Consider the following 16,657-nt stretch of genomic DNA (forward strand, 5'->3'; position numbering starts at 1 on the left):
GACAGGATGATACTGTCTCTTTAACAGAGGTATTGGCCCACATCTCTTGGTTTTCTGGACGCTTAATTCTATGTCCTCTGTCAGAACACACCTTTTAGTCTGTAATGATCTGGCCATTATTGTTGTGTGCTGTTTGGGCTCTTAAGTTCTTGTGCATAAAGTATCCTTTTGGTGGTATAAAAAGAATAGCTGTTCTCTCTTTATTAGTTAAAGGCTCCCTGCAAATCAATTTGGGATATTAGTATATATAAAAAGTCTCTTCTAACCACTACGTAAACCACTGGAGAATAGCAGGACCATTCTGGACTTGGTTTCCCCCTATGCTTACCTTCTGTAAGTTGTGATCCGTACAATGGATTTTTCCTGGTGTTTCCCTGCATCCCCTTCCCATACACTGATGAGGTCCTTAGGTATTCTGTGCCACATAGCAGCCTACCCCTATGCTGAATCCTGTGCTAAATTCCACATCCACTTCTTTTCAGGCATGTCTCCAGATTACATGGATTCCTGACTGGTGTTTCGTCAACATACCAGTTCCGGTCTCCTGGACAGTCTTTTCATCTGTAAGTTAAATAAATAACTTGAATCATATCTGAATACCTATTGACTTGAACCAAAGTCCATGTGATAATCAAGGTACTCTGTACTTCCTTGACTACACAACTCATCCTTCCATCAGAAAGGCCATGCCTGGTTTTAATTATCTTAAATTTAATTATAATATATTTTAGTTATGTGAAACTGGGATGATGGTAAAGGACAGAAGTACAATTGGAGAGAGAGAATTTTCTAAGGAAAATGGGTAATGAGGAAGACTTTTAGAATGGGAAAAAAATTAATATTAATCATAAATCTAGAATGGAATTGCCATTTGTCTCCTGTCACCTAAGGAGTGAATTGTGCTTAAATTTAATACCAGGGGCAAGGATTTAACTAGATTTAAGATGGAGTTTGATTAGTTTAGTTTATAAATAGGATTATACAGTGTTGTCCTCTGCATTGCATAGGATTAGAGTTGCGATTTAAGGATGACATATCCTGCCCAAATTGCAATTTAGCCACTCAAAAGATACACATCTCAGATAGTCAATTCTATTTCTTTTCCAAGACTGCTTAACACTATGCATATAAATACATCAGGCTCCTCCCTGCCTAGCTGAGACATTTAACTTGAGTCACCCACACATACTTAGAGGTGCTTAAATTGTCTAGATATCTGGACAGCCTCCTAAATTCTCTGTCATTCCCAGGAGAAGCTTGAAAAGGTGAGCTGGGGATTAGATCTGTGACTGATCTCATCTCATATGAGAGTGGTCATTACTGTCCCTGACTGATAGAGCATTCAGCTGGTTGTGCCATATTAGAGCACTGACAAATATGGGTGCAGCACTCAAGCTAGGTTATTTAAACCTGTGTCTTCCACCTTGTAGGGGAGAAAGGGCTAGGCAACAGAGGAAAAATGCCTTTCAAGTAACCAGGACATTAAACTGGAAGGATGCGTATCTAATTTTCTAATCAGTAATTCTGGAGATGGTTTTATCAAATGACAATACATATTTTTTTTAAATGCATAATTATTTTCCGGGATTAAGATGTGGAAATTGAGTTCTGCCGCTTGCAGCTAATATCTCAATTTCTGGATAACGTTTGGCTTCCTTATTTGCTTGCTCAGTTTCAAGTGCTTTCACACAAAATGTTCTGTGGCTTAATGCTTTTGATTACTGCAGTAAGGGAGGCATGAATTCATTCCTCTTAATCTGGCTTCCATCCTTTAATCAGTCTTTCCATTTCTCGAGTGAGTTCTCCAAACAGCAGGCTGTTGTCAGGAGGCAAGAACCATCCTTCCTATGATGCCTATACTTCAAAGAGGGTAGATAGAGTTAATCTGAAGTACATGGAGGCCTTTTAGATTTACTGTTGGTTCCATACATCCTTGGTAGAAAAAAAATAAATAATGTAAATGGACTGGATTGCTCTTTATAGGCACCTGTGATTTCTGTGCATTCTGTAGAAGTGCAGGCATTTAGCTAGGTACAGTGATTTTCCAGTGCTACTCTCAGAGACTGCTAAAGTGACTCTGTTGCTGTCTTCCCAGCCATGCCCATTTCCTCCATTTTTCTGTGCTTGAAACCTGCATTTTGATGACAGCACCAATATTTGATAATTAGAATTTTATACAGTTTTATTCCAGTACTGTGTCCTGAATTATCTGAATATCTACAGTTACAATATCTTAAATGTAGAAGGAATTACTGAAGTTATTGAGTTCCTTCGTTCCTTCTTACATTACCTACCTCTGAGGCAAATGGGTATCTTTATTACTTGATAATTATATGTACTAGTTCAAAGTCTGACAATTCCAAGCTATCTTTTCAGAGCTCCCTGTAGAGACAGCTAAAGATAATCTCATTCTCCATCCCTGTTCAATCACTATCTACCTTTTGCTAAATACTTGTAAGAGAGAAAGAGCCGACTTTATTAATTCCCTTAGTAAGTCTGCCCTTCCTCTTGGCTGGCTGGGCTAATCTTAGCTGTATTTTAGAGAATAAGCAGATTCACCTTCTTTTCCTTTTCTCATCTGTAGTCCCTTGACTCCCTCGAAGGAGCCAGCAGAGACCTACGTTTAATCAGTGTTTCCCTTATCACAGAATATATTATGATTGTCACATGTAATGGTCAGGAGGGCCATGGATGTTCTCCCTGAAGACTGAGAACACCTTACTTTCCCTGATAAATATGTACATGCAGGGTTTTTTGGTCATAGTGATTTAATAACGTTGCCATAAGCCTTATAGGTGTATCTTTACTTTCTATTAACAAGTCTGATTTAAGAGGAATGCACAACTGAAAATAGTCTTCTGACCCCCGACAAGTTCCTTTGCAAAGTTTCCAGATATTAATAGTTTGTCTCTTCTTGAAACTGAGGTGGCATCTCCAGTTTAGTGACCGTAGTTTTAATTCCCATGGATTTTGTATTTTCAAGCCCAAATCAGAAAGTAGAAGAAAGAATGAATTTCAGAATGTTCTTATTTCATGTTTGTGCCTCCAGTTATTTAAGCTAGTAGCTTTAAATAATTGTTATTTGAAGCATAGCACAAAAGCAAGTTATTTTAAAAATCAAGTTTCCAAACCTGGGGTCAAGAAAAGGAGGTGAATTCTTTGTCTGTTTGTCTATGATTCCTGCTTCATCCCAATAATTTCTAAACTCCTGTCTGATTTGAGCCAAATTTCACAGGGGAACAGATATTTGGAAGATTGTTAAACTCCTGCACATATTATGAAAATGTGTATCTTTGCAAACGTTCCAGGCAATGGAAAGGTGACAGTGTTAGTTTACATGTAAATAGATACAGGAAACCAGAGAGGAAAGGCATCTTGAAGATATCCCAATTATGGGAACAGCTTTACTTAAAGCTCACAATCAACCATGACAAAAAAGCCTTGAGAGAACTAGCTTTAATTAGTTCCAGTGTTCACAAAAAAAAAATTATTTTTCTCTGCAATATTTATTCCTTTCCTGGCAAGAGTATTTCTCAAACTCAGACATGGACAGTGAAAGTAAATGGTGGCTAGAACTAATTCTAGTATTTAAATTTAGGGAAATATACATATGTAAATACACAACCTTAAATGTTGCTTATGAAATTACGAGGAAATCTGATTTTGTCTGGAAAATAAGTTTTTCCTAATGATATATTTTAAGGTGTTTAAATTATGGCTTGCAGAAATTATGATATATTAGAAATAATTTATTAAAATTTAACAAGTTGTAAAACTTTCATGCAGGTAATTCCTACTTGCTACATAAATTTGCTAAATGAGTACTGATTCTTTTGTAGGCCAAAAGATGCAGCCTTATTTATCTTTCATCAGAGTGTTATGCAAACAGTGCAACTGCAAACAGTGTCACATTTCTTGTTAATAAATATGGGCATGAGCAGTTTCTTTGATTTTTCTGTAAAAGATTATTTATTCTTTGGAAGTCATATGAGTCAGACTAATAGAAAAAACTTCCTATTGCAACTTCTAAATGGGGTCCTGCAAAGAATCTCATTTAACTTCAGAATAACTACTTAAAAGACCAAGAGTTTGAGAGTCTGGACCCCAGACCTCAGCCTTCAAAGGACATACAAACTAGAAACTTCATTGGGTTTTTTTTTCCTCAATTAACTTGTGAAATTGAATTTTTGCAGGTGCGAGTTTAGAGTAGGTGATAGCAACAAATAATGCTATAACTGAAAGAATTATTAGAGTCATAGAATGGTTTGGGATGGAAGGGACCTTAAAGGTCATCTAGTTCCAACCCCCCTGCCATGGGCAGGACACCTCCCGCTAGACGAGGTTGCTCAAAGCCCATCCAGCCTGGCCTTGAACACTTCCAGGGATGGGGCATCCACAGCTTCCCTGGGCAACCTGCTCCAGTGTCTCACCACCTCACAGTAAAGAATTTTTTTCCTCATGTCCAACCTAAACATACCCTCTTTCATAGAATCATAGAATAGTTTGGGTTGGAAGGGACCTTTAAAGGTCATCTAGTCCGTCCCTCTTGCAATGAGCAGGGACATCTTCAACTCAGGTTGCTCAGAGCTTCATCCAACCTGACCTTGAATGTTTCCAGGAATGGGGCATCTACCATCTCTCTGGGCAACCTGTTACAGTTGTCCCTTGTCCTGTCACTACAGGCCCTGGTAAAAAGTCTGTCTCCATCCTTCTTATAGGCTCCCCTTTACATATTGAAAGGTCACAATAAGGTCTCCCTGAAGCCTTCTCTTCTCCAGGCTGAACAACCCCAATTCTATTAGCCTGTTCTCATAGGAGAGGTGCTCCAGCCCTTTGATGATCTTCGTCATCCTTCTGGACTCGCTCTAGCAGGTCCATGTCCTTCTTAATGTCCTGGTTTGAGGTAGCCCAAACCGCAGCACTTATGTTGGGAACCCCAGACTGGACAGTACTCCAGGTGGGGTCTCACCAGAGTGGAGTAGAGGGGTAGAATCACCTCCCTCTATCTGCTGGCCATGCTTCTTTTGATGCAGCCTAGGATGCGGTTGGCTTTCTGGGCTGTAAGTGCATAATGCCAGCTAAACACCATCCTGATATTTAGACTTGTTTAGGTATCCACATGTAACACAAATGCATCCAGAATGCTGTTTTCACTTTTGGATACCACATTGCTAGAAAAATGCTGATAAATTAGATGGTACTTGAGTGAGAGTAATAAACATTACTGGAATAAGTGACATTTTATATTTTTTTCCTCCTAAATAAGAACAAAAATGTATAACTTGAAAGAATTGCTAGCAAAGAATGGGTATGACATCTATAAATACCTGAAGGTTACAAACAACAAGAAATAAGAGCTAATATGTGTAATCTGAAAGTATAGGGGAACAAAACTGAGAGGGCAGGAGGGAAAATTGGTACATTTTGCTGTGTATGAGATGTAGTTGGCTGTAGAAGATTTTACCCATTAAATTACTGGAAACTCCCTACCTAAAATGATGAAAATTGAATGGGAAAAATTCTGGAAAAATACTTGTACCAAACAGCACTGCACTGGGTAGGAAACAGTCATATCTGAGTCCTCCAGTCTTTACTTAACGCATCTTTTATTCACTTCAGTGGGGAGTTTTGACATTATACTGAGTGAAGGATGAAATGATCAGTTTCTAGCCTTCAACAATATAAATCATTAGTGCTTCTGGACTGTTGAATATTTAATAACATTTCTGTTCAAAAGTAAACAACTTCTCTGTGAATGTTAATACCTTTTTCCCACAGCATGTCTGTTCAAACATGCTAAGTAGTATAAATGGCAGTAGATAGGGCAAAACGTTGTTTATGCACATTCACATTTTTTTGCAACAAATCCTCTTCTGAGGAATTTTATTGTTCACAGAGGGGAAAAATTCATCTACAAAGAAGCTCAGCTAGTAATAAGGTGATTATTACACATCTGTACATCCCATTTGATAGTTGGCATATCTTAATTCTTCTTTTAAAACCGTGAAAAAGAAAATCAAAACCAATAATCTGTCCTTCATGGGTTTGGTATCATAGCATAAAATGCATTTAGGCATTTGGGATCACAGCATAAAGTGCAGTGAAATTTTCATTTTTTAAATACATGGCTTATCTTTGGCTCTTGCAGTGCGAACATCACTTCTGCAAATGTCTAGTAATGTTTTGAGGCATGAAAAGCTTCTGATTGTCATTGTTGACACCTGTTGTTTAGCTTAGTAAGTGAGTACTAGTTAGTGTAGTGTGTATCACTGGTGGATTAATATACAGGAACTGCATAAGTAGCTCCTGCATTGCATAAGTTTTCTTAGTCCCAGCCCTCTCTACATTGGTCTTACTACTGTAGATTCCCGACATTATTTATTATTTCAGTAGCATCCAATTTCCTTCTTGGATTTGGCAGTAAGGTCAACACAATGAAAGGCCCAGACTGTCATATTCCCCTTCCTTCCTTCCTTTCCTCACCCATGCACAGCCACTCATTTCTTTCATTTTTGGCACATCATAAATTAATATTTACCAGTTGTAGCTTGGTACCAAAGGAATAATTATTTTCTAATCACTCTGCCTTCAGGGGGTTCTCCACTTTGCGACTGGGGAAAAAGGGCAGGCTTGGCCACCGGGGGTGAGCGCTTCTGTGTTTCCTTTGTAAGGACAGCTCTGTTATTAAGGCAGGGCACTGTGTGTTGAATTCTAATTGCCTTGTGCGAGGGCCAGCCTGTTTGGAAGCAGCCCAGTGCGGGAGGTGTTGGCTGCGATTAATAGTGCTGCAGCCCGAGGGCTCCCTCGGCGTGGGGAGTTCTGGAAGTTGGTGATGCACAGCTGATGGGCAACTAGCAGTCCAGTGCTGTAGCCAGGGTGGAACACCTTGTCTTCCCAGTACCCATCCAGGTTACTTTTCTTACCAGCTGGGAAGTTCAGGTACCTTTTCTTTAAATATTTGTTATTTACTGCAATGAACTACTGACCATTCAAAAGCAGGTTGTTGTATCCATGCTATAGAAGTATGTCGGCATTCATTTTACATGCATTTGGTGAATTTTATAAAATTTAAGTTACAAAACTGATGTGTGCACTTAATAGGCCTTATGCTGAACCAGTAAAGGACTATGTAACAAAGGTTGATATATAGAATATACATTCTTCAAAAATTGTAGAAAATTTTCAAAGGTAGTATGTTATGATGGATACGCTAAAACCACAGAAACCATACCCTTAGTTCTGGTACTAAGGTTTTGATTTTAAATTAACACTGGATTAGTTATCTGTCTCTGTCAAGACTATAATAAAGGGCTTTTGTTGCAATCCATCATAGGGCTTTTGTGTTATACACCATACGTAGAAGCTGTTAACAGGAAGACTTAGATTAATGCTGAGAGAAAATGTCATCAGATAAAACATAGGTCTCAAAAAGCAATTTCAAATCACATAGTTTGTTAATACTTTTTTAGCCTTTGGGGAACAGAGGAAAACTTGTAATCAAAAATTAATTTGAGCATTCTTGGCTGTACCTAAATTAGAACCCAGGATACTTCCAAAATTGTTTTTAATCAAATGACCTGACAGAAGCTCACTAGGAGACAACTAATGAGTACAGGGTAATCTGAATAATATTTGGTAACGCTAATAAGAAATTTTGCAGGTCTTTTTTCAAACCTTACATGTAATAATTTAAAAGATTTCTATTTAGAGGTAGGAGTTTGTGTGTGTGCATTTATATAATGCAAATACATTGTGCATATGTTTTATATTTTTTTAATTAACTTCTTCGGAAAGCTTAATAGAAATACACGTGCAAGGAGTCACTTTTTTTTTTTCCTTGATTAATATCGTAACAATAAAGTGCAGTGAGGTTCCACATGACTTAAATACTTCTCCCTTAATATATGGACACATATGATGAATATTATTTTTTTTTTTTTTTTTTTTGTAGTAAGGTGTCATAAGACCTTGTGCCTGTTTGGGGACAGTGATTCTCATGTTTTCTGTGCACTATTCACAAGATCGGTTTTGTAAGACTTCACTGTAGCTTAATACTGTAGTTTCAATGTTGGAAGGAAAAGAATTGGTGATTAGTATTTTGAGCCTTTAAGATTTGGATTTGAATAATGCAATTATATTCTGATTGTTTACTGTTTTGTAAACTTAAAATATCACAGGTCATGAAGGGATGGATCACCATATGTGTAACAAAAGTTTCGGTTTAAAGATACTGAGAAGTAAAATTCTAAGGAAAAAAAAAAACCAAAACAATTACCAATTAATTCTAATCTAGCATCTGGAAATCTTTAGTGGTGTTATTTTGTTTTTTCATTATACTTAGGGATTTTTTTTTTAATCAGAAATTTTATTCGTTGTCTGTTCTGTGTATTTTATGTTACATGTATTTTGTAAGTAAGTTGTTACACCAAAAAAAGTTCACTCTCTCTTTTTAATTTCCATTATTGCTTAAAATACTTAATGTGAAGGAAGTTTGTATGACTGTTTCTTGCTGTAGACATGCTAAGCAATGTCACGTCCAACCACGTTCATTGAATTTTGTCTATGAGCCAGAAATGCAACTGGCTTTGTGCCTTATTGCCCCAGGTAGTCCTACTGTTCAGGGTAGGTGGTGTTGAACCTGTTTGGTTTTTTTTTCCCTTAAGAGCAATTTGATATAAATAGTTTCTTTACTAAGACAAACAGAAATGTTTTTATGATTATTAGCAAAACACATCAAATAACTACACTTATGGTGGCTGGATTAGTTTTTGGTTTGTTTTTTTTTTTTGCTTTTGCTGCAGATTTATTAAATTTGATATAAACAACTTGCATTTAAAAGACACTTACCATAGTAAGATAGAAGCTGTTGGTAGTGGGGAAAAATGAAGGAAGCAATGTAGTTAAAAGAATCTGTGCTTAACAAACTGACAAATCAGTAGGTACTTGTTTGTATTCCAGAAAACCAGAGGTGAAAACAAAGGAAAAAACTTCAGTCACGTGAAATCATAGAATCATAGAATCATAGAATTGTTGAGGTTGGAAGGGACCTTTAAGATCATCGAGTCCAACCTTTAGCCTACCCTGACAAGAGCCACTTCTAAACCATGTCCCTCAGTGCCCCATCTACCCTTTTTTTAAACACCTCCAGAGATGGTGAATCCACCACCTCCCTGGGCAGCCTATTCCAATGTTTAATAACCCTTTCAGTGTAAAAATGTCTCCTAATATCTAATCTAAACCTCCCCTGACGTAACTTGAACCCGTTTCCCCTCGTCCTATCACTTGTCACCAGGGAGAAGAGCTGAGCTTAGCTGTGTAGAAAGAAACTATCTAAAATAGCCACAGTTTGTAAGCTGCTGTGCTCTGAATTGTTTGTGTTTGAATTCATTAATAGGAATTTTGCTTAACAAAAGGGACGAGATTTGCAAAATCCACATGTTGTTTACTTAACCCTATTGTATTTTGCACCTGTATTGGGAAAAAGAAACGAATATTGAGATGAATATTCTCTCCTTGTAGTTAGGATACCTTAGTTTTTTGCTCTGTACGCATGATCGGAGTGAAATCTTTCATTAGGGCTTGAGGGGAGGAGAGGACTGTATAGATGATGGTGACAGGTTCTGTCATCTGCGTACTGGGACTAGAGGGGCCAGTTACAGCACAAACAAAACACAGGTGGAAGGAATTTCAGACAAGTGTGTAAGGACCCTGTGGAAGCCCAAACCCATACAAATGGGTTGTAGCTGGAGTCAGGCTCTGAAGATCTTCCCCAGCAAAACTGGAAGTGGTACGGAAGCCCTGAGGGCTGGACATATTCAGTAGAAAGTGGTTGCCACATGTTACGATGCTATATTTTGTTACACGTAGCTCAATGACTCGACCCAGATTGCAGTGTTTCACTCACCAAAAATATGCTGTTGCCTCCTCTAAAACTTGAGTTAGCCCCTGTAGTTATGAAATGGTATGTCAGCTTTCTCCCCTGAATATTGCTGCTGTTGCTATTAATGAATTTGTACTTGCTGCATTGATACTGGAGGGTCATATTTTGCAGCCTTAACTGTACTGAGAATTATGCTGTTCTGCCGTCACCAGAATCATCTCAATCTCAGTGTCAATTAACTATTTAAGATTTTTTTGAAAAGCTAATTTATCACAGATAAAACTCTTAAAAGTCAGCATAAAAATAATTAATCGCTCCTTTTCTTCCCACCCCTAACTTGCCAAAATTGCCTTCATTTTTACTATACTATTTCATGCTAGTTGCAACCAATATAGGGCTGAAAATACAAAATTTTTTTCCAGTGTAAAAAAAAATATTTTTTCATTTGTTTAGCTGAATAAAGGTGAAACTTAGAAATTTTGGCAAGGAAGTAGATGTAGCTGTGGTTTGTGTCTATAATCAAACCCATAATTTTCAAACGTTTTTTCCACATACTTTAAAGATGAGTGTGCCTGTATGTGTGCAGGTGTGCATGCATACACATCTGGGAGAAAATCGGCTGGATGGTAGTAGCTGAAAAGTAATTTTAGCACTGTCTGTAATTATGCCTTAGAGATTGAGTAGAACTCAAGTCCTACCCATTTTGTGGCTGTCGTCTGTTTTCTGCTTATCTGATGTCACAGATATACTGAGATGCATTTTAAATACGTTTTATAAGAGTTAGATTGTTTTTTACAATCTGTTCACTATTATCTTGCTAATCAAATGGTTTCCTATACAAAGTTACTGAGACAGAGACTTCAGTCATCCATTGATATATTAATCCATCCCTGCATAATGTTATCTTCAGTTCAGCAACAGAACATTTGGAGAATGACGTTTGAGAAGCTGTTATTGGTATTACTTCAGGAACAGTATTTTTTATATTTGTGACTACAAATAAATTAAGAAATATTTTATTAATGACTTTAGGGTTTAATAAAAAAATAAATACATGAACTTCTTTTATATACCTTATATAGGCATTGCTCCTTATGTTGTCTATTCAAAAAAGTTGTTACACATTTGGTCAATCTAATATAGGAGGTCTTAAACTGTAAACAGTTCATTTTACACTCAAACAGCACTGATGTCAACATCACTTTTTAATAATATATTTTGCATTTGTTTTCTTTGACACTGCTTTTTAGTTACAGGAAGTTCATCTTTTCCTCATCACTTGCAGTTAGAAAAAATTTTGAGAGCGGGTTTCAGAAGACTAAGATTTGAGGGAAGTATTTCAAGGAGAAGATCTTTCATTCTGTGACATGGTTCATAACAGAAAGGATTGCAAAACAGTAATTTTAACACATTTCTGTTGAATTGTCAATTTAAGATGTCAGTTGTCAACTTGTCAGTTCCAAGATGTATCCTCTAAGGGATGTTAATTGCCTTTAGAGTTTTAAAATCGTTATGTTGACTCAGCAGTAGGTGGTAGTGGCCTACTTTCTTGAAGGACACCATACTGTTGGTGTCTGTCATTTCTCAAGCTTTTGCCTGGACCTTGATCTTACAGTGACAGCTGCAGAGAAAAAAGCTACATGAAGTCTTTGCACATTTGCCTTTTCATAGTAGAGGTGTGTATTAGAAGATCTTCGTCTTTGTATTTTCTGCAACTAGTATAACGTGATGTCTCATAGTATAATTAAAACTTGACAAGAGAATGAGCCTGTTTTATTAACTGATGCAGTGCTGATTTTATCAGATTCATTAACACATTTGAGGATTTTTATTAGCTACTTTCATTCTGTCCCAAAGTCTGTATAGTGTAGATGCAGTTAGTACATGATTATGTAAGCAAATATAAGAACTATTGTATATTCTATTTCTGTTTCTGAGGGTGGGTGGGGGAAGTGTTAAATTGATTGTTGTGTTTCAAGCTGTGGTCTGTTCTGCCAGCAGCTAGAACGTGATCAATTAAACGAGGCACATGAAAGGCATTGCTGTTGCACATTGTTAAAGGAAAATTACAACAAGTAAGGTAATATCAAGGCATGAAGATATGCTCTAGAAGTTGTTGGAATTAAATTTAACCCCGTGAAGGCAAGGGCATTCAGTGCTGCATTATTGGTATATTATATAAAAATTATAGATTAATGTCTCTTATTAATGCTAAGAAAATAATGTCAAGTTTAGTAAGGATGAAATGTAACCTAATCAGAAGTGAACTTTTATTTAAAAAGACACGTGATCATGAAATTTCATTAGTCTTCTGAAAGAAAAACTGAAGTATAGTTTAATTACCAGTTAAAGTGCAGGGCAGGTTAGTTAGTTCGTTTTCCCCACCTTAATGTTGTGCTTTCATTCCTACTTGCCTTACTGTACTTACTAGAAAACCTGAATCATTACTGTGACAACTGACATTTCAAATTTTTCACAAGCTTCCAGTAAGGCAACATTTCTTTGCACATCTTGCACTTCTGAGATGTTTCTACAGGAGGGGAAGGGAAGGGAAAGGAAAGTTGAAGGGAAAACGATCACCGGTTTGTACACTGCTGCTCCCCAGGGCCTGTCTCTTGGCACTAGCAGCAGGGTGAAAGCGTCCTGGTCGGAGCCATGGGAGCAGCGCTGCTCCTGCCGGTTCTCCTGCCTGGGCGCAGGGGACAGGCATCCCAAGAGCAGGTTTCTCAGCTGCTGCCAGCAGCGTTTGAGAATTAGGAGATGGAGATGGAACAGCATCACCCGTAAGGCCCCCGATAGCTGAAGAAGGCTGTGCAGCACACTAAACAACTTTGCCTTTTGAAAAGATGGGCAGTCAAATGTCATTAAGGCTATTCTTCTAAAAAGATAATAATTAACTTTCATTAGCACCATTGTTCTGCAGTTCTTTAATAGGAATTAATTGAAAAAGCAACTGAAGTGTTTTACCTAATTCGTAAAAAGTCGTGTATCAAAGCATGAGAGATTGATAAAAACATGAGATACTCAGTATGTACACGTGTTCGTATTCTGTACTCATACTCGCAACATACGTGGTGTTGTGCCAACCATTGTGCAACTGAAGTAGCAGAGGGGTTTGTAAAGAAGATTAGAGTTGGCTTCTCAAGTGGATTCAGAGTGCTACAGAGGATGCATAGGAAGTGGGGGAGAAGAGTTTTCAATAGTAGCTCTGCAAAAGAGATCAGCATCTCCTTGTAAAGAGGAGTTTCAGTTTAAGATCACTATAGAATAAAGCACTTTCAGTTAACTCATGTGTAAACTAGAGTTAAACTAGCTTCTTAAGAATTGCTTCAAAGATTTGTATGGGACAGGAGGGAAGAGGAGGGATTTGTGTTTGAAGATTGCCTTCCCTTCCCCTGAGTTTTGAGCCGGGGAGCGGTGAGGCTGAGGGGAGGGAGAGCTCTGAGACTGTGCGACAGGAGAACTGTGAGCCTCTGAGGAGGTGTCACGTAACCTTTCTTTCAGCCCAGGGATCCTCTTATGCACTGACAGGCTGCTTCTCTTGTCTGCCTGGTTGGGGTTGTGAACAGTTTCCAGGGTTTGCTTGGGAACAACATGGTAGCAGGATTTTATGATCTAGGAATGAGCTTTTCCTTTGCTGACCAAGTGGCTTGGGTAATGTATGGTTTGGGAGCGGGGTGGGGGTGTGTCTGTATTCTTTTACTGGGGGTGTGTCTGTATACTTTTCACCTAAAGGATATACTAGATTGTAATGGTGCCTTTTTTTGTTTTTTCCTCTTCCACAGCTCTAAAGCTGCATAATAAATAATAGTGATTTCAGAATTTTTCAGCTTTCTTGATAAGAACTTCATTAGGAAAGACATCTTTTATAGGAGTGAAGAAATTATTTGGGTACAGTAAAGTTCAGTTTGCTGTTGCACACCTGTTTCACTAAATACGATTGGGGAGGAATCGTCAAGATCTTCTTTCTAGTGGTTGCAACAAACCGCAAAGAATATGTGGTCTGTGGTGGACAAATTACTGGCAGGTATTTTTGTTGTATACTGCGTCCTGTGGCAATGAGTTCCACGATTTGTTAAATGTGCATGAAATGCCTTTTCCTTTTGTTTTTTTCTTTTTTAACCATGTTTGAGTGGTATTTTCCTTCATTGCCTCCTTGTTCTTGTTTCTGTGGGAAATGGGGAAATATTCTGTGTTTGGGTTTTGCATAGTTTTTAAACGTGATGCATAATTTGGAAGGTGTCAGTTATATCTTCTCATTTGTTTCCAAGTTTATTCTTAATTTAAAACTATACCTTTTCCCATACTTGCTGTTCCCTCTGCTACCTTTTCTTGTTATACTGTATCTTTGGGTAGGACAACCAGAGCTGTGTTATTCAGATATTAGAAGATGGTATTTGTGGGTTTTGGGTGAGAAAAAAGGCCAAAGAGTAGATTTTCTGAAAATTCTAGAGAGGTCAATGCAAGAAAGTTTCTAGTGTCTTAAATGGACTTTTATTCAGGTTCAGAGTTGTACATTTTGAGGTCCAGGGAGTTCGGGCTTACTCTCTGCTTGTAAAGCATCTTTTTTGTCTATTGGAGAAAATGTTTGGGCCAATACTGTGTCTTTTCATCTGTTTTATTAAGTGTTCTATCTTAAACACATCAGACTGGTAAAGGGCCATACACACTCAAACGCTTTTATTTGAAGTTGGTTATAATTACTTTTAAGATTATTTTTTTAATTGCTGTTACATACAGTTTGCTAAAGAATCTGTCACTTGGTCATCTGGAGCTTTATGATCTATATGTGCTATAAATTGGGCAAGTTTTTTCATGAGTAATATAAAGTCAAAGAGGACTATCATCACTTAGCAACATCTTGATTATATAAGGTAAAATGAAAGAAAAAGTGCACTAGCCATCAACTGCTTCTGTGCCTGTTATTTACAGATATTTTTTTAACCTTCATAACCCAGATCTATATGAGACAGAAAGAAATAAGGACTATTTCAGTTTCTTTTATAAGTAGATTTTTACTTTTTCTGTGAAAACATTTCTTTACATACTTGTTCGGGCCTCTTTTTAAAAGACTTGCCTACTGTGCTGTTTATACAAGAGTATCATTAAAGGCAGTAATCAAGAAAGGGCTTAACTCTGGGATTAATATTTAATTGCTTCTGTAGAACATTGCTCACATATCACTTGTTGTGTTTCTTTTACAGCAACAGAATAGTTCCTTTATTTTCTGTTGGGGAACCACGATAATGAACCTGTAGTTAAAGGTTTCTTCAGGGTCCTGTCACTGGGGGGAGAAGGGGTTGTGTGCTCCTAAGGCAGCAGAAGCTCTGCTGGTGGGGCCCGTTTGATCTCCTTTGGTTCAGGCAAAGGACACAAACACCTGTCTTGTACGAGCAGGTGTAAAGTCTCACTTAAACAATAAACACTTCCTCATTGCTTCTGAGACTGTGTTCAGATTTGCGCTTTTTATTTCATTTAGCTTGTAGGTAGCAGCTAGCTTTTTAGAACTCGGGTATTTAGGAACTAGAAGGATTTTGGATATTCCTAGAAAATTAAAAAAAAAAACAAACCTGTTCTTATAATTTACCCCTGCCCCATGTACATTTCCATAATTTTTACCGGTGATATTGAGAAACTAAATTACAAAATTTTAAGAACTGTATAAACCTTTCCCTTAAGCCAGAAAAATTATTTTAATTGGTTTTTATCCCTCAAAAGCATGAAGTATTTTGGATTATTCTCTCAAGAAAATAAAGGCAGTAGACATGGTGTTAAAATGCAATGAATGAAGTCTAATGAGATCCTGGAAACACAGAGGTGTTTCTCAGGTGGACTTAAGGATCCTGCTTGGGTCCCTCAGCGACGAGCCTTGGCTTCAGTGAAAGAATATACTCCCAGGAAGAGTGGCAAGGAGAAATCGAAGCAGTCTGCGAGAGGAAGGTACTCCGTTACAGTCTCTTTGACTCTTTTAATTCCCCTATGCCATTCTAGGTCAGCAAAATTTCAGCTCTAGCACCGTGGCCTTATGTTATTCTTATGCAAAAAAACCTCTCCCTTTCCACCAAGTAAAGATAACAGTGGCTAAATGTATACTGTAGGGAAGAATCTGTGGCATAACATGAAGCCCTAACTGCATCCTGGGAACACTTTGGGATAAAGCTTCTAAGCAGAGGACAGATGAAGCTGTAGCAGGCTGTACGGTTGAGGTTCAAGGACTGCAGGTTGAGTTGTGGAAAACTTGTCTGCCTTGCTGTCTGAAGAAAGTGTAATCTCTTCTGCAATGGGATAGGAGACTAAGTTATTACAATACCAAGTGTGTCCATTCTCTGCCTATCAAATGAGAGTTTTGTATTGGTCATTTGGAGTTTTACATGACAGATCATGGAAAAATTACAGAATTTTAGGGAATCCATTTTTCATGAAGAAAAGTTTTAGTAGGCAGATCTTAATAAGCAGCACTAATAAGATGAGAGGCATAACTTGTCCCCTGGGAAACTCCTTCCAATCACTGCCACGGGTGCAGAAAATTACAAGCCTGGGGTTCACAGCCTGAGATGATTCTTACACTGTCTGCAGAACTAGTAAAGACTCGTGATTAATTTAACATATGTAGATTTGGAAAGGTGTGGAGGGGTAGAATTTCTGAGTCACTGAGGACTTTGCACTACAAGCTTATTGAGGACACTTGTATTTGGAAGATGCATTCTTACCTGAATTTCTTGCCAGTAGCAGTGTAGGTGGAAGGGAAACATCTCTTTCCTTGCCTCAATTAGATGT

The 16,657-nt window shown here is 37.8% G+C and overlaps 1 protein-coding gene across 9 annotated transcripts in view; it reads left to right on the top strand.

The window, feature by feature from the left end:
- WASF1 (WASP family member 1) overlaps nucleotides 1-16,657 on the top strand; it is a 101,806-nt gene that overhangs the window by 52,017 nt on the left and 33,132 nt on the right. For 3 of the 9 annotated variants that reach the window (XM_063329802.1, XM_063329795.1, XM_063329803.1), the window contains exon 2: nucleotides 483-563. The exons of 1 other annotated variant lie outside the window; for it this stretch is intronic. The gene's annotated coding sequence lies outside the window, so the exon portion shown is untranslated. Of the gene's footprint in view, nucleotides 1-482; nucleotides 564-6,919; nucleotides 6,940-13,665; nucleotides 13,908-14,489; nucleotides 14,496-16,657 lie in introns of those variants that run through there. 5 more of the 9 variants (XM_063329796.1, XM_063329797.1, XM_063329798.1 and 2 more) reach the window with 5 other exon arrangements.

Source organism: Chroicocephalus ridibundus, chromosome 3, assembly GCF_963924245.1.
Source record: "Chroicocephalus ridibundus chromosome 3, bChrRid1.1, whole genome shotgun sequence".
Classification (NCBI taxonomy): domain Eukaryota; kingdom Metazoa; phylum Chordata; class Aves; order Charadriiformes; family Laridae; genus Chroicocephalus; species Chroicocephalus ridibundus.